This window comes from Ambystoma mexicanum, chromosome 6q (genome assembly GCF_040938575.1).
Source record: "Ambystoma mexicanum isolate Mex_15411 chromosome 6q, UKY_AmexF1_1, whole genome shotgun sequence".
NCBI lineage: Eukaryota > Metazoa > Chordata > Amphibia > Caudata > Ambystomatidae > Ambystoma > Ambystoma mexicanum.
Window position 1 is genome coordinate 1,638,562,311 of NC_090937.1, and position 27,969 is coordinate 1,638,590,279.

Below are 27,969 nucleotides of genomic sequence, written 5' to 3' on the forward strand. Positions count from 1 at the left end.
GCTTTTTTCTTATCTGGGACATTTTTGGCTTACTGCACAAAAACCCAGACTCATTTAAAAGTGGAAAAGGTTGCTTTAATGTGACAGGCCAAAGCTTACAATTCAACGCTTACCTGGCTCCCTGGCATTACAAACTAAAGACATTCTCATTTTTTACCCAACAATTAAATAATTAAATAAAGCCATTTCCTCCCTAACTATCCCTTGGACTCTACCGTCTCCTTACCACTTTTACAGGCGTCCCGCTTTCTCCCCGGGGCCATGCCCCTCCAGGCTCAATACCTGTTACCCCGGGGTGGCCCGCTTGTGCAAACAGCGCCACCCCAGCCTTTCCCGTGCCATTCCCCCATTGTGCTTCCCTCCCCCCCACATCCAAAGGGGCCATGTCCCCGGCACCAGAAAAACCCTCCCCCGAGGTGTTCTTTCTGCCCCACCCCCCCCACCAATTTTCCTACCTCCAATTCCTCAACCAATCTCCCATCCAAGAGCTCAAATCCGCCAGATAATGATTGTTCCCCTGAACCATCTCCTTACGGTCCAAAACCTGTACTGCCACCGACGTACAAAATTCTACCATCTCTCTTTTTATCCCCTTCCTTACCTGCTCTATCGGACCCTCATTTCTCGCTCCCCTCCCAACTCTCTGTGGCAAACACTTAGTCCCCACTACAGTTGCTTGAGGCCACACTTGTCGGACCCATAACAAAAAACCCTTTTTATTTTCCTAAGAAGAGCCACACCCGTATCCCTTACCAGATCATTTTCCCCACCAAGACTAATCCCCCCATCTGGAGGCCCATAGCTTTCCCTCAACCCAGCCACCATAGGAAGCAACTGATCCCAGGCCGGCCCCCCAAACCCGGACCATTTTACCACAACATCTTTATAGTTGCACCCCAGTTGCCTGCCAACAACCCTTTTCTCAGCTTCTTTCCCTGCCCACTTAACCCTAGAATGTCCCAAAAACCAGATTTTTGACATCTGACCCGACCTCCTAACAGCATCTGAAAAAGAAATTACAAAATCACTTACAAATCAACAACATCCTAATAAATGCAACACTCCTGCTACCTACTGAAAAAATTGTATAAAGACATTCCGTTTGACCCGGTCCCTAACATACCCTTTGTATCTCCCTTACTCCCAGCGTCCCAACCTTTTCACCTACTCCTCTGAATAGACCAGCCTGCTACCTTCAGATGCTGCACCCCTCCTAAATGAATGAGTTCCAACCTCCTAACCTTTCCCATACCTTTTCCCCTACCTCTTCCTCAGTACCCTATCCTTTCTGGCCATCTCCTTAACCCTCTCTGGAAACACCCCAGGTCCTCTCCTACCTGTCCCCCTATATTTCGCCCCTTTCACCTAACCTTTAAACAATACACCTAAACCCACTTAGCCCCCATTTTTCCTCTATTACCCTCCTGCTCACCCTTGCCCCCCCACCTTCCATCACCTTATTAATTTGGCCCTGCGTTGCCCCCCCTGCACCGGGGCCCACATGCAACCCCATCCATGCAGTCCCTTTACTTTATTACACCTCTCGCCAGTGCACCAGGGGCCAAACCTGCACCCCCGCCCATGCAGTCCCTACCATATAACTAATCTTCAAGCTCCTTGCGTACATTACCACCTGTTTCCCACCTGCACCAGGGGCCCTAGTGCCGCACCTCCGTCCATGCAGCCTGAAGCTTACTCACCTTGTCGTGCGGCAAGCGTGAGGGCTTCGCCACCGTCGTCCATGCCCTCCAAACGACGGCCACCACCCCTTAACACTTTCCACAGTTACATCCCCCTGCGGCCCTCCCCTACCTACGCGTCTTCCTCCTCACCCCTCTCCTACCCCCTTTAAATCGCCCCCAAAACCTTTAATCAAACCTTGCGCCCCCCCCTCCTTTTACGATAAACTGAGCCCGACCTACCAGCACATGCACATTTACCTGGCATGCGGTCCTTCCCCCCACCTCCTCGCCCCGCTCCTCACCCTGACCCACTGTCCCCTGCCTGAAAACATTCTGTAATCGGATGCCGACCCGCACACCTGCTGCACTCGTGTTTAAATTTGCACATCCACCTCGTGCAGCCTTCTTTATTGAACGGCCAACATGCTGTCGAGGGCTGTCCTCTGCCTCCCCCCCCCCCTCATGGGCAGGGCGACCAAGAAAGGGCCGGTAAGGCACAGGCAGCCCACTTGCTGTGTGCAATGTCAGGGCAGGCCTCGTTGGAGCCATCCATTGCAGCCAAAGATCCATGTCTATCTCCCCCCAGACCACCTAACTGTCCTCTGCCATTCTCGCTCTGAATTCCTCATCATAACGTACCCAGGCAAAACCCCCAAAACTCGTGAAAGCCTTCCTAATTACGTCCATATATTTAAGCAGGGCCACGCAACGCTCCGGGAATTTTTCACAATAAACAATGGCATAAATGATAAATGCTGACGTCCAATTCTCAATAGTCACCGGGACACTTGGGCGCGAAGCCAGTTCCCTCTCCTCTTCTTTAGACCCCTCCTTTGCTCTCACTTCCCTATGGAGCAACTTAAAAACATCTACAAATTCCCCCGCGTGAATCTTCTCCCTGGTCGCTGCCATCAAGTGCGCCCTCAATGGTTTTGTTATACCCATGTATGGCAGTTTTTTCTCCTTGCCTTTCACTTCAACCTCCTTTTCTTTTCCCACTTGCACCTCGAGCACCACTGGCTCCACCACCTTGTCCGTTTGGACCTCCACTGAGCAAATGCTCTTCTCATCCCCCCAAGGTTCTAATGGCCTGTACACCAACTTCTTTCCTTACCCCTTGCAGTCCAGACCCTTCATTTCCCGTCCCCCTTCTTGTGTCCCCTCTCTGCCATGCAGATGACCATTCCCTTTCCCGCTCACCTCTTTCAACACAGGCCGTCTGCGGTCTGGTGTCCACACCGATGCTCCTCATCTCCTTTCTTAGAGGGCTCCTACTGCGGGGACAAAACATGTCAGCAGACTGCCCAGCCAATAGTTCCCCCGACCTCTTGCCCCCCAATCACCCTGCACCTGCCTTTCCAGATCCCACCTCAAACTTCTTCTCTCCTCCCCCCTTCCCCTTACAGCCCTATAACCTTCTACCTCCCACTGCCCCACTTAATCCTCCAATCCAACTTCATCACCCATTAAATACCATTGTGGATGCGAGCTCATGCCTGAGTTGAGTTGATCTTCTTGGTGCAAGCCCGGGGCGTCCGCCACGCCACTCCTTTGACGTCTTCTCGGCGGGGCCGCAGAAGCCCCTGCCTGATCCTCTTCTCTCGGGCGAGGCGTGCCGTCCTCCACCCTGGAATCCTCATTGCGAGGGGCCGTTCTGCACCCTCTAGGCTCTCCTGGCGCTGACCTAGGAGGGGCCGTTCTAAAACCCTCTACCTCCACCTGAACAGCAGGAGCTGCGCAGCGCCCTCCGCCCTCACTCCTCCTACCCGGGGGGGGCCGTTTCACGCCCCACTCCAACCTCCTCAATTGTTGGGGACCTCTCCCTCCTTTTCCCGCTTGCACTCTTCTGCAGGTATTTACTCCCTCTCCCCCTCTGCCCTGTCACCCCCTTCTGCACCCCCTCACCGCCCCCACCGTGGTTACCTTGACCCACCTCTTTTTGAGCACTCCCAGCTTCCCTAGTGCTATCATTCACTCTCTCCCTCCATGGCTGCCCACTCGAAATAATTTCTCCACTGGACGCCCTCCTGTCTATCTCCCTCCTCATCTTCCTGCCCCTGGATTCCCAAACCTCCCCTCTCCCCGCCGCGGGGGTGCAAGCCACCCCTGCTGCGAGAGCCCCATCTGCCGCAGATCTACGCTGCGGCCTACCCCTACCTAACTCTAACTCCCCCGTGACCTCCCCCTCTGCCCCTACCAGCTGGGCCTTAGACGCCCTGCTGATGATTTCCAGGGCCTCCCTCAGAGCCCTAGCATCAACCAGCCCCTTCTTGCTTGCTCCCTGTCCCACCATTGTGCACCAAATAATCTGGTTGTGCACTAAAATATGCCCCCGAAAAGTTAAACTAGCTAAACTAAGCCGCTGAGCCAGCTACCTACCCGATGACCAATACCCTTATGCTGGGAGAATCAGAAAAGCCAACTAGGCTATAAAAACTAACACCTTAAAGTGTTAATCAAACTCTCTATTCCCTAATGCTGGTGAAATCAGAAAAACAAACTAGGCTATAACAACTAACTAACACCTTAAAGTGTTAATCAAACTCTCTACTCCCAAAATAAGAAATATAGAAAATTATTCCTCTAGGAGAAATTAAATTTTGTTTTTTTTATATAAACCCCCTTTTTTATACAACCCTTGCCCTAAGAAAAAACCCCATCCCCCAGCTTGGCCTGTCCCAGAGAAGAAAAAACACCACAACTAAAGCCCACAAGCAATTTGGGGCCTAACAAGCGACAGAAAACACTGCCCCCTAGCTGCTCTTATGCCGCACCGCACCGGCACAGGAAAAATAACACTGTCCCTTTAAGGGAACTGCAGTGCCCCCTCACGTCTCAATGCTACCTCGCAAAAACGCCTCTTGGCCTGAATCAGACCAGCCGTACACGAGGGGCCCAGAGAAAATGCCGTGCTGATCCACCCCCACCTGAACAACAGACCCCCCCACTCCCCAGGCAACGGATGACCGCCGACCCAACAAATAACTTCCTGCTCTCACGAACGGAGCTGTGATGTCCGCCCTGCTGCAGAAAGGAACAGCTTTTATTATCCCCCGCCGGCAGCACTCAGGTAAGAAAAGAGGGGTGTCTTATCTACGGCACCCCTCACTAAAAAATGTACAAAATATATATATATATTTTTTTTTTCTTAAAAATAACTCACTCCTACCCGCCCAATCTAAACACACAAACCCTACCTCACCTGCTCTACACTCGCCCATGCACTAGGCCCAGCTGTCTCAGGGAAGGCTCGGGAGCAGGCGACAGGACTGATACAATCACCAAGTCCAACCGTCGCCTGCCTCCCCAACCTTCCCTGGACCCTTAAATACCCTAGGGAGGCGCACTGCCCCCCACGGCCACTCGCTGGCCGTGTGCAGCGCCAAAAACCTCCCCGGGGGGAAGCGCTTCGCGTTCCCCCCGGGGGCCCCTTCTGACATCCAGGACTAAGTTTCAAGTGCTGATAACTTTGACAATTTTTGACTTTTTAAAATATACTGGTCAGTCCTGATAAGAGAAACCACCAGAAAGCTGATAGTAACATCAATTGTGTGTTTTGCATTTTTGCACAGATTATGTATCTGTTTTTCAGAAGTTTTAAGACTTTTAGATTTTTATATATTTCTAGACCAACATTTTTTACATGTAGTTGAAGTATGGAACAATTAGTTATTTTTTTCATCTTCTTAACTAGGGAGTCTGTTCTCTGCAGTTTGCACTTTGTACCCTGCACCTTGCACTTTGCATATGCACTTGCACTTTGAATTTTGTAGAAACTTTTCAAGCACTTTACAAGAATAATAAAATAGGTAGCCCATTGGTAGATGGGGGAGTTAACACTTGTTTACACTTCCCTCTGAAGTGTTAACAGTGACTGTTATTTTCAGGTGCTGACTTCTGAATAGAGCTTGGGTAATCTGGCATTGAGGACAAGTGAACCAGATTCCTTTTCAAGAATGGTGCTGCGCAAAGCCAATTCTGCAATCTCGCCTGGGGTTGGGCCAAACAGAGCTTTTGAACTCTAAGCCGATAAATGAGGCAGGACTTGAACATTTGTAAAAATCCCACTAGACCTGCAGGGCTAGCTCCTTAGTTTACATACTCGACCGAAGAGAAATGCACTTGCCACAAGGTAACTGGTGATGAAAGACTTATGAGTGCTTTTTGTAAAATGGTGCATGTCTCCATAATCACACTTCACATTTGCTGCAATGCTGTCAAACATGCAGAGTGAAACCTGTATTTGCCATTTACTGCAAACAAAGTGTGGTTTCAGTAAATGAAAAATAGGTTTCTAACATCACCATACTCGCCAGCAAGGTCAAGTAACATGCAAATAATATTTGCCCTGCATAAAAACGACTTGCCAATGCAAGTGGGCTAGTAGATTTTGCAAGCCCTGTGCGGAAACTGTACTTATTTCATGAATAAAATGCTTGTTACATGATATTGATGGGGGCCTTTAAGAATTACTAAATTTCACTGTGTAATTGAAGAAGAGGGTATAAATGAACTGGGCATGATAGAATTGGCAGAGGATTGTGGTATTATCTCAGGTAAAGGTAAAACATTGGATCTAAGGTGTGCAAGGAAAATGGGCAATTAGAACCTCCTAGACACATTTTTAGTAGAGAATAGTACTGGTTGCGGGGAGCTACCTCATTCCTGTGCACAGCTCAATATCATTGGGTTCCCCAAATATTAATGTAATTGAAGTATAATACCAACCAAGGCAATTAAAGGATTTTGCAAACTTTGAGATGGTTCCGTCTGCTCCAATTTTTATTGAACCAGAGGGGTCGTACATGATGGAGCAAGATGCAGGACTAGCAAAACCAAATAGTAATAACCTGAAACCAGGCCCCGCCTGACATTCCCATGCAGAATATATTCTCTCCTCTGACAGGAGAGGGTGAGGATTGTCGGGAATTGGCCAAACAAAGCAGAACCCCTAATGTAAAGATATCAAAGGCAGTTGTTGATTGTGAGGAGAGAAAAAAATGCCTCATCCTTAGGGGATCAGGATGGAGGGGGTTTGGGACGGAGGGAAGCACCTAAAAAAATAGAGTGGATATACAAAATGGCCAGAAAAGAGAGAAAACAAACCTCGATTCTTAAATAGAATAACATGGATTATGCATGTGTGGGTGTGAATGTAACAATAACTTGAAGCAAATATTAGGAGGTCAGGAAATTGAAAGAAATGATGGCTGCATTGTCTAATACTGTTAATGACCAGGGGATTCAGTTATCTAAGTTTCAAAAGGAACATGTTGCTCCACTGACCGATACCCTTTCCGGGACGGTTGAGAAACGAGCGTCAGTGAGAGGGATAACCCCTCCACAGCATCAGAGTATGGCTAATAGTACTGATGGTGAGCAAGTGCAGTCAACACTTACGGATGTAAGAGGTGGGAAAGATCCCCTGTGGGCAAAATCAATAACATATCCCAATTTCAAGCATGTATCTATACATCTGCCACAGAGTAATGGTAACAGCGGGTATGATCCGACACCCAATATAATATGAACCCTTCCCACTACCCATACAAGTAAGCAGGTTGGGGTAAAGAGTAGCGCGACTGTCTTTATGTGTCAGGTCTCAAAATTAAGACCAGGATCTTATGAGAACAAAGCGACCTTAGTTAACAAGAGTATCCACATTAGGGGGAAGTACCTCAGTCATAAGAGAGGATGTTCTTATTTGTGACAGAGGGACTATACCCAAAGGACACAATGATTATATCCAACTGACACTGAAAGACAGATCATTGGCTGAGGGGCTATTAGCAACTGAGGCAAGGTCCTATCCTCCACCCGGAACATCAATATCACTAAGGCCTCTACACTATAGTGGGTGGCAGCAGAGAATCCCGGGGCAACTGCTATCGGGAGGGACATGCAACCCATCCTCAACGGGTACGGATATAGAAGAGGTGGATTGACACCTACCCAACCGTCCCCTAACCCACCATTCTGGAAGCTCCTATCCCAGAAGCACTGATAATGCCAAAGGGAATAAGGGTGCTATTGTGGAAAGTACCCAGGAAACCTGGACCCTACCAACGGTTGAGATCCAGGTGTTTCAGGCATTCTATATCCCAGTGACCAAAGGTGCTAAAAGAACAGCATGGGGTGCGGGTTATTGACTCTGGTAGCACTTGACTCAGAGTGGAAAACAGAATATGTGAACAGAGCTCATTAGACCTGCAATTTGGCATTGATAAAAATAGAGAGAGGTATACCCTACTTATATTTAACTTGTGTAACAGAACTTACAGAAACAACCCTTGGGGACATTAACATCATTGCAATATTTACCAGCCGGGACCATACACCTCACCATTGCCAGGGCAATAATCGGCTCAAGACTGGACTATTGCCATGCTCTTTTTGTGGGAACATCTGGCAAAAACATTGCTAAACTTCAGATTGCTCAAAATAATGCCCTTAGGGCCGCCACCGGTGTCTCGCGCAGAGACCACGTCTCAGGACTCAGGAGACAGGTCAACTGGCTTCCTATCAAGCAAAGAATCATCTTCAAGACATTAGCGCTTACCCACACATGCCTCCATCTGCTTGCCCCCTCCTACTTGGCCCAGAGGATCTCCAAACCCCTCTCCTCCAGGCCAGCCAGAACAGCCTACACAAACCTGATCAGCGTCCCTAAAACTCACAAAACGCACGCCGGCGGAAGCAGCTTCCCCACCCAGGCTGCGCACAACTGGAACGCCTTACCACCACATATCAGGAGCATTGACTCCCATGCTGTCTTCCGTAAGGCGATCAAAACTATGCTCTTTGTTTGATTATGTTTCGTCTACCACTGCCTCTGTAACTATGCAGCCTTGTAACCATGCGGCCACTCTTATGTCTGTATAAACATTACCATGTATAAGAATCCTCCTTGGGCAGCATTCATGTAACCCGGAATGAAGCCTACTTAAGCTCATCTTAGTGCCTCGCTGCCCGTGGGCTGCAGTGTGCTTTACAAATATAAATAAATAAATAAATACATACATACAGCACCTGGGAAGCTCCATATCCTATTTGGGGGGAGACTTCAATCTACAGTTTGAACCCCTAAGAGCATTGGTAATATTATGAGACAAGGCTGATCTGGAGTGGGAGATGCCAGCCTCAGAGGCAAGTTATCCTCCACGGGCCCACAAACAGGTGCGGGCTTCCCCCAGGATATTGCAAGGGCTTAATATAAGAGCATGCAATGGAAGATGTAGTGTAGATTGTCCAGGAAGGAGTATGGTTATTTGGTTTTGATTTCTCCTCATCATCATGAAAGGCTGTAGAAAAGTGCTGTGCATCTCTTTGCAGCAACCGGTCATTGACCTAGCACACAAAGGCCACCGAGGAGTGGTGTCGACCGGAAGATTGCCAAGACAAAATGTCTGGATCCCTAGGCTAGACTCCATGGTCGGTAATATGGTACAGAGATGCGCCATGTGTTGTGTAGTAGTGCCACTACCTCACCCCAGACCACTGCACTGCTCGCAGATGCCGGAAGGGATATGGGAAGAACAGGCAGTTGACTTCTTCGGGCCTTTCAACGATGAGACTTTTGTCATGGTGCTCGTGGATGAACACTCCCGCTTCCCAGTACAAATGATTCCACTCACAGCCACCAGATGTGTAATACCTGTGCTGGACTGTATGCACATAGCCTATGGGTTCCCTAAAATCATCAGGTCAGACAATGGCCCACCTTTCACGAGCAAGGAATTTGAGAATTTTGCTTGTTACATGGGCTTTCAGCACAAGAAGATTGCGCCATTGTGGCCAACATCCAATGGCGTACTTGAACGGTTTATGGCAAACATCAAAAGGGTGCTACAGGTCGCAAATGTCACCAACAGCCCATTGGTCAGGTTTGCTATCAACTGCTGAGAGACACAAGACACACTCAGTACAGCACCACAGGAGTGTGTCCGGTTCACCTGATATTTGGGAGAACAGTTCAAACCAGGCTGTCCAAAGGCCCAGTTACCAACTCGAGAGCATGGCAGAACAGCAGGCAGCAGACAGGGATAGAGAAGAAAAAACAAAGAGCAGAAGCTGCATGGAAGTCAAAGAGATGGGCATACAAGTGGGAGATCAGGTGGTAGTGTGACAAGAAGACCCTGCATTTGTGTCTTAGCTCTTGACAGTGACAGACAAAAAAGGGCACCATTCTCATAGCGTGGAGTGGATCCCATAAGACAACAACGCGAAACGTGTCACACTTCAGGAAATGTCTAAGTGGTGAAGACCAATCATGGGCTTCCACCAGAACCGACCAGAGTGGACAAGACTCTGATGACTCTTATCTAGGGGATTGCGAAGCATTGGAAGAAGAGTGTGAGACAGGCAGACAGAACAGTGGTCAAGAGTTCCAAGAGGAGGGGCGTTAGGAACACCTGGTAAGTGTCTGCTTAAAACCCTGAAGACTGATTGAAGAGATGGGGTGACTTTGTTTGGACTTAGTTGTTAAAAAGGAGGGAGGTGTAATGTCATTGGTGCTTGCATCGTTTTGTGGGCAGGGCTTACTTGAGTCGGTACCCAGCGGAAGTGATTCAGGGCTAGGGTGGGGTCGGGACTAGTTCCAGAAATAAAGTTGTTGGTGCAAGACGCATCCTGGTCTGCGTCCTGTGTTCCGGTATAGAGGCCCTCTATCATTGTGTCTCACGTAGAAGGGACCCCACAATCAGGTATTCGTGGCACAGCCGAGGGCTCTCACGAGGCGGGGAGTCAGAGGATATCACACTTGTTCAGAGCAGGCAGGTGTGAAAGGTTCCATTTGTTCAGGTTTGGTAGTAATAAAGTGTAAATAAATGTTGAGTCGAGAGCAGCAGCCAGGAACCAGTAGCCCTGTTTCTGGACATCTATCCTTCCAGCCAGCAGGCACCTAAATGTATTGATTTTGCCTGGGCCTCAGGAAGTGCCAGTAGTGCACTTTAGCAGCCCTAAGCACTCTTTGAAAGAGCTCTGCTAGAGTGACACTTGTACGGCTGGGTCTTAATCAGAGCGTCTTTGCTTGGGGTGTGAAAGATGATAAAGATTGCCAAGGGCAGTCGCTCAGTCAGTGCTGTGCCCAGGATCATACTGCTGGACTTGTGGCTCATCCTGCCTGCCACTCGGGCTCGTAGTTTACGATGGGTGCTGGACTTCGGTATTTGTGACAGACCGAAGAGTTGTTCCTTCGCTCCACCTCTCACCAGAGCTCGGTACACTGTGCAGGACTCTAGGCAAACTGACAGGAGAGATACTGGACTTGCTGTGAAGGCACCCAAGGAGGTGTCATGCATGCTGGACATATCTCTGGACCTGGAACAACCTCTCCATGCAGAATGAGTTACGCCCATAGAACCGCTAGACCGTTCTATTCTAAATGGAAGTTGTTTGATGCATTGCCGGGAAAACGATGTCTGCATTTTTCACGTCGTTAAATTCACGTGACTTAGTTCCGTCACGTGTGTTACGACAGTACGTACATAAGCAGCGTGGAAACGTCGCTCGCTGCTTCTGATTGAATCATTTTGGCATTTTGTAGCTGAACTCTTGACCTGCGTCCTCGCATTCCCTTCAGCTACTTCTTTGGCCTTTTGGTAGCGTGTTGTCCTCCACACGCTAATTCCTGGAGCCATGTATCTTGTTCGCGTTCATATCCACACGCGAACGCTGTCTTCAAGCGCAGCTGTCCTGGGCTGCGTGTAACCTGTTCGCGTGCCAAATCTCCACGTGGACGCTGTCTTCAAGCGCGACTGTCCTGGGCTGCGTGTACTCTGTTCTGTTTGAGTGCAATCCACACGCGGAAGCTGTTTCCAAGCATGGCTGTCCTAGGCTGCAAGTACTCTGTTCGCGTGCAAAATCCACACGCGGGATCTGTCTACAAGCACGACTGTCCTAGGCTGCGTGTACTCTGTTTGCGTGCAAAATCCGCACGTGGACGCTGTCTCCAAGCGCGGCTGGCCTAGGCTGCGTGTAGTCTGTTAGCGTGCAAATCCACACACAGACGCTTGTCTTCAAGCGCGGCTGTCTTGGGCTGCGTGTATTTAGTTTGCGGGGAGGAAAATCCACGCGAATTCTGGAACTCTGCTCTATCTGCGTGAACTTCTACCATTTACATGCTGTTTCCTGTATCTACACGTGCGGCTGCCCCGGCTGCGTGAACCTTGTCGCATGCACTCCAACACATGGATTTCTGAACTATTTAAACATATATTTGACTAGCAAGGACTGTTTTGCTTTGGAGTGAACCTCTGGCACCTGTGATAGTTAACAGGTGAACTTTCTATTTTCTGTTCTTCGTGGGAAAGGAAGTATTTCATTAACTATTGGAAGGTGATTGTGCACAGTACTTTGGACGCTATCCTGTGGTGCACCAACCCGGTATCTAGCGTGAGCCTCGTGCCGTTCGGGATAAGTCTCCCTTACTAATCTTCCCCTCCTTTGTCATTGGTTCAACTCCTGGATTTCTTCAAGAGACTTTTGTTGGATACTTCAGTTCTAGCCATAAGGTCAGTGTTTTGAATTAATGCTAATACTGTGCTATCATAGTGAGTTGAGTTGGGGCAGTTTCTTATGATACTTTATTTATCCTAGGCTGACTTCCTATAAAATACCCACGCCCTTTCCAGTGATCCATCTCTCTGCCTGTTTCATCAGTCAGAGAGTTGTATCATTTGGAAGGTCTAATTTGACTTCACTACTATCAAGTCGTGTGAACAAGGATCCGGAAGAGCCCTACCAACTGTATCCTTTTTTGGTTACCGTATCCTTTTCAATTGATAGATTGGTGATTTATGACAGGAGGGGAGAGGCAGGCTTTGTTAAGGTCCATTCTCAATTTGTGACACCGCCGACATGACTAGTGCAAAAGTAATAAAAAAGGACCTTACCCTCAACTTCCTCTGCATGTCTTCTATAAGAACATTATTTAAGATAAAAGAGGTATGAACAAGTCTCTATTGAGTCTTCTATTTTTTTCTTGGCTGAATGTACATTGCTGTTCTTCTATGTACACTGCTTACTTTGAACGGCAGCAATTCTCTGTCGAGCCTGATTTTAAGGCAATACCAGTTGCTTTTGGGTACGTGTACCATACCTCATGCAAAGACAGAAATAATATATTCTCTAATCTGAGATTTGTGTGCCATTGCAGTAAATTGGTAAAATGTCTGTCATGTGAGATTTTATCCGATATTACTGCTGTGCTGAGGCTTGAATGTGTGCCATTATTATTTCTGGTGTGAAGTGCATATTAGTGAGGGGGCGTGCAAGGATCCATGTCAGCAGGCGTTGATGTCTTTAGACGCCTGCAGCGATGGTGATCCACAAAGACAACATCTTATTGAGAGGTGCAGGGTCCTCATCTGTTTTGATATCCCACAGCCCTCTGGACCGCTTTCAATCCTTAACTTGGGACACCAAGAGAGGGCCACAAGGACAGAAAACCAATGATGACATTGTTGTGTACCTCTGTAAAGCGCTGCATACTTCTCAAAGCTACGTCCACGTTCAATAAATACCATAATACAATAATAATAAAAGGACATGAGAATTTGTACAGTAAATAAGGTAGGAAATCACAGGTATGATCCCATGGGAGGCGCTAAGGTTCAAAAAGACATTACAAGTCATGCATTAGTGGGAGGCTGCGTACTCTAATGATACCCAAAAGACCACCCATAAGTCCTGTAGTAGGGAACAGTCCGGAAATGGATGGGTATCCAGTGTTAGCGCTCTCCCTAATCAATCACAATATTCATAATAATATATTCCTTTGTACAGTACGTTGTCATTTTTTAAAGGGTTAAAAGTCCTTCCTTAGTAGTGATGTAAAAAACAATGGGTCCATGTGCTGCTTATCTAGCAGGGAGTGACGATAACCAGTCTGTCAGACTAGTTCCTAGTACAGGAAAGTTGTTATAAAAAAGATCACTCCACAAAAGATGCTAAGTCTCAGTGCCATATACATTTTTACACTCTCAAATTATAGATGCTTGGCTTCAGTTTCTGGATAGTTTCAAGCCCAAGTAGACGAATACTGCTGAAGCGATCCGAAGACCTTCATATCCATAAGAGTGTTGGGATCAACCAGTCCTCTGTCTTGTAAAAAGCCAGGTTGGATAATAGTATTGCAGATTTATGTGATGCATGATGTATGAAGCTGTGAAGATGTAAGGTTACTTTTCTTTATTGATTCATTTTTTCCTGAATTTGTTAGATGGGAATTGGTTTGTTTAGGTATCAGAGTGTTATTAATGTTTCAAATATGCTGTAACGGTTTTTCCTCGAGCGTAGGCTTGATGTGGGCTCGGATAATGGGTGCTTTACTCTACGGCAGTACGCGCTCTATAGATTTTTTATAGGTGATGGTGCTTGTTTTTGTTTGGACGGAGTGCGGGAGGTGTCGTGCTGTCCGGAAATGTCGGCCGTGCGACACCCTTCCGAGTCTTGCCGGCAGTGGTGTGTTGAATTGGTGGATGCGTGTGACCGGCCACTGTTGACGCACATTTGAGGTAAGGCGTAGTGGCGTGTTCTCCTTTGGGGCCGCAGCACGCGTGTTCCGGGCAATGTGCCTTGCTGCATGCTCAGGTGTTTGGGGGGCACAGTGGGTGTAGAGACTGGGGTGCATGTGTTGTGGCTGAGGGGAGGGGAATGCTCTTTGCACGGCTTTATCCCGGACTGCTGTGGTACGTTGATCACTTTGTAATGTGTTTCCATAGCCAGAATTAGATGAAGGAATGCCACGTTTGCGAGTATGCTGCCCAATGCGAATCCCCTGCATATGTAACAGTTGTTCTTGTCCTGGTTGCACACCCCTGACATGCTGAGTGGGGTATATTTGACATGTACTTGTACTGTAATAACGAAGCCAACTGTATGCCATTACCATCACTGCATAAAGAAGGTGAGAGTTGTCACTATTGTGTACCTGGGGTTCCACTGTAGTCTACACCTTTTACTTTGCATGGGTACGTTTCCTTTCGTGCAGTGTGAGAATGTAATAGTGCTGTCATCTAATGTGAACACTGACGAGGCCTATGGTTAAGATATGATTGTGCACCTTTGTCTACTTACCAAATCACAGACAGAATTTTCTATTAGGTTTTTTTTTGCAGTAATGCTTATGTTGGAGAGGGTTTGATTCCATTCTCAAAGCGCAATGAGTGATGTGCCAACACGTTATATCTGGAGTGCCCAGTTATACAGTACATTTGGATTAACACGGTGGGGGTTGCAGTTTTGTGCCATGGAAGTCACATGGGGGAAAGTAGTGTCCAGGAAATACCGGAGATTCTGATTTTTATGCTTGGCAAGGTGAGTGGTAAGGCCACCGGGATAGTCATGGATTGGTGTGTGAATGCCATGGAAAAGTTTAATGCTGTATCTGGCTTCTAATCTCATTTGGTAGGGTGCAGGGACACAGGTATTATGCAACTCTCTGTACACTTGCTCACACTTTCTAGTGATGATTCACGCTCAATTGCTCAGCATGCCCGCAGTAGTTGGGATTTGTGATGTTTACACTGATGGTTGTGACGGTAGGTGGATTAGTGTGATTCGTTGATGGTTATAATAAGAGGATTCAGGTTTTGTCTAGGCATGTGATTGACACATGGTGTGGTATTTAGCGTTTTTGAGTAGGGGATGTTGCATCTATTCAGGAATGCTCTTATTTGTGCTTTCATTTGCTGGAGAGTTGTGGGAATTCCTTTAGACCAAATTGTATTTTCAACTTCATTTGAATTTGACCAAATGTGGTCTGTGACATCCTTTATGGGCTTTCTATAGGCTGACCTAAGGGAGGGAGGGGGGTAGTCCCTTTCAGCGTGTAGCTGGAAGGGATGTTCTGGATGGTTGAGTGGTTCAAGCCCAGGAGTGTGTTTTTTGTATTTTTTATTTTATTTCTTTACTTGACTATAGGTTTAGGTAGTATTGTGTCTTGTGAATTCATTGCAAGGATTGGGAAACGGGATCTAGCAATGTCTTACACTTATCAGAGGAATTTCAGAGTGGTATCTTGGAATGTGAATGGTGCACATTGTGCTGTCAAGAGGAAGGTGATTTTGAGTAAACTAGGGGAGATGGGGGTGGATGTCGCGTTGCTTCAGGAGACTCATTTGTTAGATGCGGATATAGATAAGTGGAAAAAGGAGTGGGTTGGTGATGTTTATGGTTCATCGTTCACTACTGGTTCTAGGGGTGTGTGTATTCTTTTTAGGAAGAATCTCCAGATCACTGGGGTGAAGTGTGTGAAGGATGGGGATGGAAGGATAGTATGTGTCACTGCACATATTCAGGATGCTCAGTATTGTTTCTGCAATATATATGCTCCGAATGGGGGTGATGGTAGTTTTTTTGTAGCTTTAACGCAAATGTTGCAGAATGTAAATGCGATTAATGCGATTTTGGGAGGGGACTTCAATGTGGTTTTAGAACCTGGACTTGAAGTGTGGGGGGGTGGACAATGCCAACGCTCTGAAAAGAACAGCATTAAAGAGACTAATTGATGAATGGAACCTCACAGATGTTTGGAGATTGCAAAACCCTTCTACGAGACAATATACTTTCTTCTCTGCAAGGCATAATGCTTATTCGAGAATTGACCTCTTTATGACCTCTGGCCTCTGTACACAATCATTCCAAAGGGGTAACATCGGATCACTACTTGTTTCGGACCATGCTCCAATCTCCATAGACTTGCAATTGACCTTCCCGGTTCCTAGGTCTAACACCTGGCGGATGAATGTCTCCCTCTTGGACAACGATGAAATTGTGGACAAAATTGTTCAAGAAGCGAGATCCTTTATATCTGTGAATTGGACTGGTGAAGTCAGGGTGGAGTTTGTGTGGGAAGCCTTCAAATCATATATGCGAGGATTGTTGATTGGTTTGTCCAGCAAAAAGAAAAAAATGAGAGATGCAGAAGTGAAAAAGCTTATTGTGGACATTCAGGATCTTGAGAGAAATAATATGCAAAACTTTTCAGATGAGACTATTAAAATATTGAAGCAGAAAAGGAGACGATTGGAAGATTTGTATTCTTCGAAGGCTGAGTGGTTGCTTTTTAGAACCAAAAGCAACTACTATGAAAAAGGAGAAAAATGTGATCGACTTCTGGCACATCGGTTGAGGGTTATGGACAGTGGCAGATCTGTCAATGCAGTGGAAAGACAGGATGGGTTGGTGACTTTTGATCCTGTGGAGATTAATGCAGCATTTCTGTCGTATTATAAAACCCTGTACTCTTCAGAGATCAACTTATCTGAGCGTACAATTGGTCAATTCATTGATGACTGCCATCTGAAGAAAGTGAGTTTGGAATCCTTGGAGTGTATGGAAAGAGATTTGAACGTGGAGGATCTCAGGTTGGCTGCTTATGCGCTGAATTCTGGGAAGTGTCCAGGCCCGGATGGGCTACCAGCTGAACTTTTCAAAATTTTCCCAGAAGAGGTGTTTGCTTTGATGCTAGAGATGCTGCGCGCCTCTTTGAGGAATGGGTGCCTTCCAAGTTCAACAAGACATGCTTCAATCTCCGTTTTTCTGAAGGAGGGACGATCACCAGTGAAAACTGGCAGCTATAGGCCGATCAGTTTATTGAACACGGACAACAAGATTTTCGCCAAGGCGTTAGCTTTGATGATTGAGAATGCGCTGATGGATATCATAGATGTAGGCCAATCTGGATTTGTAAAAGGCAGACGTGTTTCAGAAAATGTGAGAAGATTGTTGCTGACACTGTATGAAAGCAAAGAACACCATAATGATGTGGTGACGTTGTCCTTGGATGCTGAGAAAGCTTTCGACCGTATTGAATGGACATATCTTTTAAGTACATTGAAAGGCTTTGGTTTTGGAGATACCATGATCGGATGGATAAGACTGCTGTATTCCCGGCCGACTGCTTGTGTTCGGACTAATGGCATGGACTCGGGCATTTTTGAACTTGGGAGAGGGACGAGGCAAGGCTGTCCACTGTCGCCAATTCTGTTTGTGATCGCCATGGAATTGCTGGCTGTGAGGATAAGAGAAGAGGATAGAATTGAGGGCTTACGCTTTGGTGCAGCCTCCCAGAAAGTTTGGTTGTATGCGGATGACATGCTGGTGGTGGTTCAGAATGTGGAGAGCTCCATTCCTGTGCTGATGGAGTTGATCGATGTGTTCAACAAGGTTTCTGGATACAAGATCAATTGGACCAAGTCGGAAGCGCTGCCGGCATCAACCACTTGCACTGTTTTGAAGATGCAGGGCTTTCCCTTTAAGTGGTGTCCGAATAAGATGATACCTTGGGATTTGGCTAACGAATGATGTCTCGAAAATAATGGATGTCAATATTACACATGTGATTCAATCTTTGGAGGTGGACCTGAAGAGATGGAATGCACTTAAATTGAGTCTCTGGGGGAGAGTGAATGCCATCAAAATGACATCAACACCGCGAACCAACTATGTGCTCAGTGTGCTTCCCCTGGACGTAAAGAAGGGCCATTGGCGGAAAATTGAGAGTTTAATCCAGTCTTTTCTCTGGGAGAACAAACAGCCACGCCTCAGCTTGTGGAAATTGCAGCTGCCCCAAGACTGTGGAGGTTTGGGGGTTCCTGACTTTGAGAATTATCATTTGGCCTTTGGAGCCAGGCATCTAGTTCCATTTATTGAAGATTCGGAGGATGTTTGGACGCTGGCGGAATCAAGCAGTTCTTCTCCGTTGCCGCCTAGGGCCATACTGTCCACGGTGGATGGATCTGGTTATCGCTCATTTCCGCCGACAAGATTCCTGAGAACTTGTTGGAGGGAACTATGGAAGAAAAGTAAGCGTAAGGTATGTGAGAATGATTACATCCCTATCTGGTTGAATCCAGGTATTTTGCTGAATGGGAGGCCTCTATTGTGGTTGAACTGGCTCCTGAGTGGTGTACTATGGTTGAGTGATCTGATGGAAGACGGCAAATGGATCAGCTATAGAAGACTTTCACAAATTAAAGATCTCAGAGACTGTACAGTGGGTGAATACAGAAAATTGAAAGGTTTGCTGCGGAACCAGAGAACTGTTGATGGCGGTGGTTGGCAGTTATGGCTACCTGAATATAAGTCATTAGGTGGTATGGCGTCCAAAGTATATAGAAATCTGAGCCAACAGTACACGCCAGCAGAGGGGTTGTTAACTAAGTGGTCTGAGGTCCTTGGCTCTGATATGACTGTGGAGAGGTGGAGGTTTCTTTGTAAAAACGTAACTCTGACATCCATTAATCTTGGAGAACAATGCCGCCAAATCAAAATTCTTAATAGAGTGTTTTGGACTCCCCAGAGACTTTATGCGAGAGGGATGATTGACTCAGAGTCCTGTTGGAGGTGTAAGCATGATGTCGGCTCCTTTGAACACTTGATCTGGGACTGTTATGAACTGAGGACATTTTGGAGGAGTGTCACTGAAAAGATTAATGAGGTTCTAGTACTGCAAGAGGATTTTGATTATAACACTATCATCTTGGGTGAGGATGATAAAGTGGAAGATCTCACTTATCCACATAAATGCTGGTTTTTTAGGGCTACAAATTCTGCGAAAGAAATTGTTTTGAGAAAATGGAAATGTGATGAGAGGCTGACCTGTTCAGAATGGGTGGAGGACTTGAGGCAAGTGGCCAGAATTGAGAAGGTTATCTTTCGCAGGAACAAAAAGTTGAAATTGTTTGATGATATGTGGGGTGGGTTTTTGGATGACATGTGATATAATAAGTTGGCCTGTTTTGCTTTTTAGATTCTGTGAAGGTTGGGGATGGATATGGGGTGTGGATTCTATGCAATGAGTTCTACGATTACAATGCTGATAAGTTTGTTGCTTGTATGTTTTCTATAAAATTCAATAAACTTAATAATAAAAAAAAAAAAGCCAGGTTGCAGTTGTCGAGTGTAGATATTTACATTTCCTCTGTAGTAAGGGCCGAATCCAGCTGTTCATCAAGTACTTCCGGTTGGCGCCATGGCTAAAGCTCTTCGTGGGTGTTGTGAGAATCCAGAGGGTGTCTCATCCACTAGTCCCTGGGGGTCTCTCTCTCTCTCTCTCTCTCTCTCTCTCTCTCTTTCTCTCTCTTTCAGGTGGCCAGGACACAGCCATTGCCTTTGGATCCAGACTCTGGGGGTGGACCAGTGTGGGAGGATCACGTGGGTGAGGGGTCCTTGGGGAGTTGGGTTGAGGCAGCCGATGCTGAGACATGGTATTCCCACTTTTATGCTCATCTACCCCATCCTTTTTTATAGGATTTCTTTTCCGAAGTCCCAACCTCCCTCCCCCACTTTTTACACAAACACTGGGCTGAGGAAGAAGATGACTGAGAGAAACCAGACTAACTCTCTTACATCGTACTGGACATGTCCCATTAAACTGGTCAGGCAAAGTCAGGCACTTTACATTGAGAACACCCTCTGGATTTACATGAAGTGCTTCCACCTGATACCAGTTAGCTCTCCTCACACAAATAAAATGCAAGACCTAAAGATACGATGGGCACACCTACTGGAGCAGAGCAACGGGCCAAGGGACGACAGCAGCGTACCCAAACCCCCAAGGGTTCCATACTTGAGGTTGTTGCCTCCGACACACCGGGAAATACATGTTGAGAATACCAGATTCCATAAGTGAAGATTGCATCGTGCTCCAAGGACGCCAGTGACCCTCCCGGGTGAACGGCAGAGTTGGGGAGGCAAGACCAAGCCTGTGGTACTAACCTTGACTCGTGAATTGAAAATAGCAAAACAAGAAAGAAGCGCTCACAACCTGTGAGTTGGCAAGTAACCAGAGAGACTGGTGTGTGTTAAAGCAAGTGAAGTAGCAACATTATATCATAAGCGAGACTGCACGTGTGGGGATAAGATGTGAAGAAAGGCAGACATGTGAATGAACTTTGAAGTAAAAACAGCTGTGAGATCAGCGATGCTAAGTAACGGAGTGGTCCGGCAAAAGGAAGCAATGGTCACATTTTTGGACCATTAGACTGCTGGATCCACCCAAAGTCCAGCTCAAAAAGAAAGGTGGTCATGCCTTCTCATCTCAGAGCAGAAATTTGTGGCATTCCCTTCCATCTCATTCTTTCTAGATAGCCAACAACCTAGCCTTCAGCAAGGTGTGGACATTGTGGCTGCTCGCATCCTCATTAATCCTTGCATTTGCATTTCTTCCACATACTCTCTCTGGTCTTATCTATCACCTGCCAGGCCTCTAATTAGGGCCAAGATACCTTATGGTGAATGCTGTGGTTTACATTAAAAAATAAAAATGGATGTCATGCTGATTAAATATTCACGGGAAGGGGATTACTTAACAGTGCAAAATACATTCTCGTATTTTCTGTCTGTGGTAATAGTAAAATATTTTTCTTTTAATAGAATGTATTCTTTTAAAGATAACGCAAGGAAGCAATAAAAGAACAGCTACAACGCAATCTATAGGTCAAGAGGGGTCTCAATGCAATATTTATGCATTTGTTTTCTCAAGGTCAACATTTTATTTTGAACCAAAATAAACAATAAGCAATAAACCCTAACTAAACCTACTCTACCAGGGCTTTCTCTACCTAGTCTAGGAACTAAGCAAGCCCTGCAAATTCTTACAAATCCCACTAGACCTGCAGGGCGAGTTCCTCATTTTACATACTCGACCTAAGAGAAATGCACTTGCCCCAAGGTGACTGGTGACGAAATATTCACCACTGCTTTTTTGTAAAATGGTGCATGTCGCCATAAGCACACTTCATATTTGCTGCAATGCTGTCAAGCATGTACTGTGAAACCTGTATTTGCCATTTAGTGCAAACAAAATGTTTGCAGTAAATGAAAAATAAGTTTCTAACATCCCCATACTCGCCAGCAAGGTCAAGTTTCATTCAAAAGGCACTTGCGCTGTATACAAATAATTCACCAATGCTGGTACGCTAGTAGATTTTAAAACCCCTGCTAATGGACAACCTCGTAGCATTCACAATATTAACCCTCTCTCTAAACATAAACATTTAAATAAACATGAAAACAACAAACACTCACACATACTCTAGTAAAACGGCAACTGGCTGTCACACCAGTCACACCAACCAGTAGCACACAGCTGCAAGTGTTGGCCAGACGCTCGAGCCCCATCATAATCATACCTAACACTACCGGGCGAACACAGCCCACAAAGATGATAGTAAGTTGCCACGGTCCAAAAATCAACCAAGGGAAAACCCCAGATGATTCCAGAAACCACCTTCACATATTCACAGAAAGAAAGAAAACTAAAATGCAAGTGCACCTGCATCTTCAGGGTCTCCGCAGAGATCCCTGATCATACGTGACTCCGCAGAGCCGCCTAACTAGCCTGTCACTAATGACCTAAACCCGACTCTGCAGAGCCGCAAAACTAAACACATCAAAACACCACCAAAAACTGCAACATTTCCTGACCAAGAGACCAGATGCACAGACCAATTTACACCACACCAATAATAACTCCCACGAGTCTCCCAACACATCAAGACTCCACAGAGTTTCATGACCAGAGCCCTGGACATGAACCAAATATTTCTCAGAACATACACCCTGACACAAGACAAACACAACCCCTACATAGAATGTCAAACTGCTAATAAGCACTGCATTCGCTCCAGCAGAAATCTTGGGGTGAACAATAATAAAAACAACATGCAACATGCAAATCCTGCAATGTCTTAAATTTGTTATACTAAACATTGAGTGACACATCAATACATTTCCAATTGCAGTGGATGTTCCTATAAGTCCATGTTGCCCATAAAAGCGCAACTCTAAATCCTGCAATACCTCAAAATTGTTATACTAAACATATTATAGATCAGGTCCCTCTGATTGTGCACTAAAACCACACAAATCACACAAACCACCCAAGTAAAAACACTCCGATGTGGCAACCAAGTTTAGCTCCAACCTAAAAGTCCATGTTGCCCTTTGGAGGTATAACACTAATCCCTGCAAATCCTCGAAAGTGTTAAAAACAAATATGTCAGGCAGTAGAAGTTACTAATAAAACAACCGTGAAGAGTACTTGACAGCATAACCAGTGTATCCTATTATGGATCCATGACTGAGAAGCAGTAATAACAGGAGGTACCAGATCCAAGATGTTGGCAGAGCTGGAGAAGGATTTCTGGAATCACTGCCTACAAAATCAGATTACAGTATCCCCAGAATACTTACCAGGTACGCTGTGCAGTGTAGCAGACTAGAACTCTCGATATCTCAGACTCCAGAGACTCGAGACTTCATCCCCATGTGTTCAATCAGTTACTGAACATTTGGGGTCCACTGGACACCGATCTGTGCGCATCCAGACGGTATGCTCAGACGCCCAAGTATTTCAGTTGGAGGATAGACCCGGGGGCCTTAGGGACAGATGCCTTCTTACATCCATGGGGCGAAGCAGTGCACTATGCCCTTTCTGCCGTTTGTCATGCTGGCGAAAGTCGGCAGAAAATCAACATTGCTCGTGATGATTCCATTTTGAAGTCCAAAGCCTAGTTTCTAGTAGCGATGTGACTTTCTACGGATTTCCGGAGGATAGTTCCTCACCAACGGGACCTTCTGCTCAGCCAAACCGGTCTTCCACACCCTCTGATAGAGGCAGGCACTCTCCACCTAATAGCCTGAAAGGTTTCAGGAAGAGATGAGAGTTGCCAGGCATTTTGCAGCTCACTGCCAGCTGCATTAGAGACTCCTGGGTGCCTTCCACCAAACAGAGCTATGGCGCTGCTTGGGACTGTTGGTCCCATTGGTGCACGGAGCGTAGTATGGATCCTGTTTCAACCCCTATAGTCCACGTCCTCAACTTCCTAGCTGACAGGTTTCACGATGACTGCACCTACAGAACGCTGGGAGTCTATAGATCAGCAGTGTCTGCAGGGCATGATAAAATTGAAGGGAAACCAGTGGGAGAACACCCCTGCGGTCGTACGCCTACTCAAGGGAGTAAAGATAAAGAAACCGCCAGAGCCTAAGTATGCAGTACTATGGGACACCAGAGATGTATTTCATCTCTTTCTCGGCTGGCCGGAGAATAGCAGCCTTTCCCGCACACAGCTGTCAGGAAAGCTAGCGATGCTGCCCTGTTTAGCAGCATGTAGAAGAGTGTCAGATGTTAAGGCGTTCGAAATAGACAGATAGATATTTTATCCAGAAGGAGTAGTATTTAGCATAGCTAAGAGAAAGAAGTGGGACTCTGAGATCATTTCCTACCCTTATTCTGTAGAGCATAAGAAGATATGTGTGGCACAGTGCATAAAGGATTATGAAGTGGCAACAGCGCACCTTATGTCACCTTAGGCCACCAGGAGTAACGTACTGCTTATAGTGCATAGGAAGCCATATCACACTGTATCACGCTGTAACCATGCCTACAACAGCAAGATGGGTTAGGGAAGTAATGCATTGGGTGGGGATAGACCTCTCCATATTTGGCGCTCATTCAGCTAGAGGAGCGATGGCATTTAGAGCATTCTCGGCAGGAGTGTCATTACAAGACATTATGAAGTCAGCCGATTGGTCTTCTGAAGCAACGTTTAAGACCTTTTATTTTAAACCTGTGTCAGAAATAACTAGTAGGGTGGTAGCAAACTTTGAACAAGCATAATGCTTGCCTCCTGTCTTGACATAGAATGAAGACTGCCCTACCTTACAGCGCAGGGTAGTCTTGATTCTATTAAAGACATAGAGGCAAGCATCATCCCACCCGAGATGGCAAAGGCTTGATGTTCAGCATATGTGTTCATACTATGGAAATCTCTTTAGCGCATCCCTACCCTCATGGTTTCTTCTCAGACGAACATAAAACAGCCTGAGGAGTAACAGAAGGAAAGACGAGAGTTTGGTCGAGGAGTACGCACGTTACCCCGATACACGTGGAAGTATGCATGGAGTAAAGTTTCTACGTTTTGAAATTGGGCAGAGTTCACTGCCAAAAGAAAAAGGAAGGGACCCAGAGCAGGGCCCTCTTATACCGGAGCGAAGCACCTGATAGGTGGAGGAGATCAGCCTCAGGACTACTAAAGACAAGAGACTCATGGGGCTTGTAGTGTCAGTTTGAATTTCTTGTCCTTGAACTCTTTAAACTACTGAATATTTCCCTTTACCTCAGGGATGTGCGAGTAAAAGAGAAAATACTAAGTTTAAATGTTCAAAGTGCTGAGAGTTGAGGTAATAAAGAAAGTATAGCATAATGCTCGGCTCCGTGTCTTTAATAGAATCAAGACTACCCTGCGCTGTAAGCATGCGCAATCTTCATTGTCACATGATGTGTGAACATAGCTTGTGAGGCATGTGACCACACTACATGGCATTTGCCGGGAAATACATACATTGCAAAGCAAGTACCAGGATTTTGTGGGCAAAACCTGGTACGTGATATGAGTCTCTGGAATCAAATGGTCATGCCTGACATGGGAGAAATAACTGGGCATTTGGTAGGGATACCTGGCATACAATAGAAGTACTTGTTATATGATCCGAGTACCTGAGCATGTGATGGGAACATGATGTGTAAATACAGCCTTTGTGGTCAATACGAGACATGTGACAAGGGTGCTTGACGTTTCATATGATAAGTCATTTATAACGCACCTGTACACAAGTCTTGTTTCTAGGCATGACAAGACAACACAAGGAAGGATAGACAGAGGGAGGACAAAACAAACAATCTTACTTGAGGCAGCTACATGCATGGCAATGATTGTACCAGAACCTTTGATGGCATCAGATGCATCCTCTTACCAGGTACTTAGAGGGAATAGCTAGCATAAGTGATGTGTGCCCGAGCATTCGACTGAAATTACTAACAACCGCAAAAACAATCGATTGACTTCACTGACGGGTGTTTATATGCGTAAATCACACACTGGTAAACGTAGGATCTATTCTTTGGAAATACACATTACAACCTAAAATTATATTTGCTATTGAGGTCTGGCTGGATCAGTGACTCTAGCGTGAGTAGTGGAGAGGGTTTGGTGCTTGCGGCCAGGACTGGTCGGTGACTCCGCCGTGAGGAAAGAGGAGGAGCAGGTGCTTGTGGCCAATGGGGCCTGTGCTGGCAGTTTCCTTAGTTGTGGCCATAGTGGATCTGTGACTTTTGTGTAAGGAGTGAGAAGGTACAAGTGCTTGTGGCCTTGCTGCGTGTATGCTACCTGTGTGAGGAGTCAGGAGTGGCAGGTGTGGGTGGCCAGAGGTCTGTGGCTCTGTGTGAGGAGGGTCAGGCACTTGTGGCAGGGTAGGTCTATGCTTCCTCAATGATGAGTGAGGAGGGTCAGGTGCTTGTGGCCAGGATGGGTCTGTACTGACTGAATGAGGAGTCAAGAGGGTCAGGTGTGTCCAGCCAGGGGTCTGTGGCTCTGTGTGAGGAGGGTCAGGTGCTTGTGGCCAGGGTGGGTCTGTGCTTCCTGAATGAGAAGTCAGGAGGGACAGGTGTGGGCGGTCAGGGGTCTGTGGCTTTGTGTGAAGCGGGACAGGTAATTGTGGCCAGGGTGGGTGTGTGATACTTGTGTGAGAACTGAGGAGGACCAAGTGCTTGTGCTGTGCTTCATGAGTGAGGCGGGACAGGTGTATGTGGCGCCGTTGGGAGTATGCTACCTGTGTGAGGGATGAAAAGGGTCAAAGTGCTTTTGGCCAGCGTGGGTCTGTGCTTCCTGAGTGAAGAGGTTCAGGTTTTTATTGCCAGGGATGGTCTGTACTGCTGGGTGAGGAGTGAGGAGGGTCAGGTGCTTGAGGCCAGGGTGGTGCTGTATTTCCTGAGTGAGGAGGGGCAGGTGCTTGTGGCCAGGGTGGGTCTGTGCTTCCTGAATGAGGAGAGGAGGGGCAGGTGCTTGTGGCCAGGGTGGTGCTGTACTTCCTGAGTGAGGAGGCTCAGGTGTTTGTGGCCAGGGCGAGTGTGTACTTCTTGAGTGCGGAGGGTAAGGTGTTTGTGCCTAGTGTCGGTCTGCGCTACCAGTGTGAGGACTGAGGAGGGTTGCGTGCTTGCGTCTGGTGGGGGTCTGTGACTACTGTGTGAGAGGTCAGTACCTATGATAAGCTTTAAGAACCCCAAGCACTTAAGGGTCTGTATCTGCAACCCTACAGTCCCCTGACTGTCTGCACGTATGAGCCACCTACCTGTGGCACTTTTAAGTTATTTGCACTTTCCCTTCCCCCAAACCCTGCACTTGTGCGATCTGTTGTTTTGTCCTCCCTTCCTTGTCTTGTCCCGCCTAGAAACACTTGTGTACAGGCGCGTTATACATGACTTATATCATATCATAAGAACCTTGTGAGCTAAACCAGTCCTTTTTGGATCAAATGTCTTACAATAAGTTCAGGTTACTTAAAAGAAACGAAATGTTAGTGGCTCAAAATGACAACTCTAAATGCTGCCTTTATTTTTGAAATTAAGAAATAAACATTCCATTTAGGTGAACACTTCGTGTCACAACAAGCGTCTTATTTCTGTTTCAAATTTGAGGCGCATCGGTGCAACAAAAACGAAAATGTAATTTCACCTTTTTACAACACATTTGAAATGAGATAAACTTGGCCAACCAGCGCTATAATTAGTATTGACAGAAAGTCACTTGCCTTGTCCCGGCCGCAGCAGCCCCGCAGGGATGAAGGGAGCAGTGCAGAGGGAACGGGAGAGAGGAGGGAAACATGAAGGATTATCACAGGATTAGAGCCTGGGGCAGCTGAGCCGCCTGCCACTCACCTAATAAACTACTCCTGCTTTACGCTGCAGCAGAAGAGGGCCCCAGAGAGGCGGACGCCCCCTGTCACACCAGCCATCACCCCAACCGTGCCTCAGCCGACAGGAAGACTCGGGATTGCACCCCTGGATTTAGGGATGGACATAGTGAACAGCGCATGCTCAGGGAATACAGAGATCACTAGCGCATGCTCAGAAAGGAGACACCAATCACCATTGCATGCTCAACACAGGCTGCACACATGCAGCAATGCTTTCATGCATTCCCGGGCGGGTGCATGCTCACAGAGGAGACACCAATCGCCATTACATGCTCAACACAGGCTGCACACATGCAGCAATGCTTTCATGCATTCCTGGGCAGGTGCATGGCTCAGATGGCTGGGCAGATAGCTCAGAAGCAGCCCGCGTGTCTTGAAAGCAAGACCCCACTCAGAAGCATCTGTTCGATACCCCTGGACTCTGGCATGAACTGTGATATAAAAGCCTAATTTATATATTGTTTATCCTTCCGTCTGATAGCATTGTGCTATATAATGCAGCCACTCGTAGAGGCCCCTGGAC

General features: G+C 46.7%; 1 protein-coding gene across 1 annotated transcript in view; it reads right to left on the minus strand.

Annotated features, from left to right (window-relative positions):
- Positions 1 to 27,470, minus strand: part of LOC138516935 (zinc finger protein 271-like) — a 59,953-nt gene extending 32,483 nt beyond the window's left edge. Inside the window, exon 1 of the mRNA XM_069632407.1 lies at positions 27,409 to 27,470. The gene's annotated coding sequence lies outside the window, so the exon portion shown is untranslated. The remainder of the gene's footprint in view (positions 1 to 27,408) is intronic.
- Between the last annotated feature and the right edge of the window lie 499 nt (positions 27,471 to 27,969).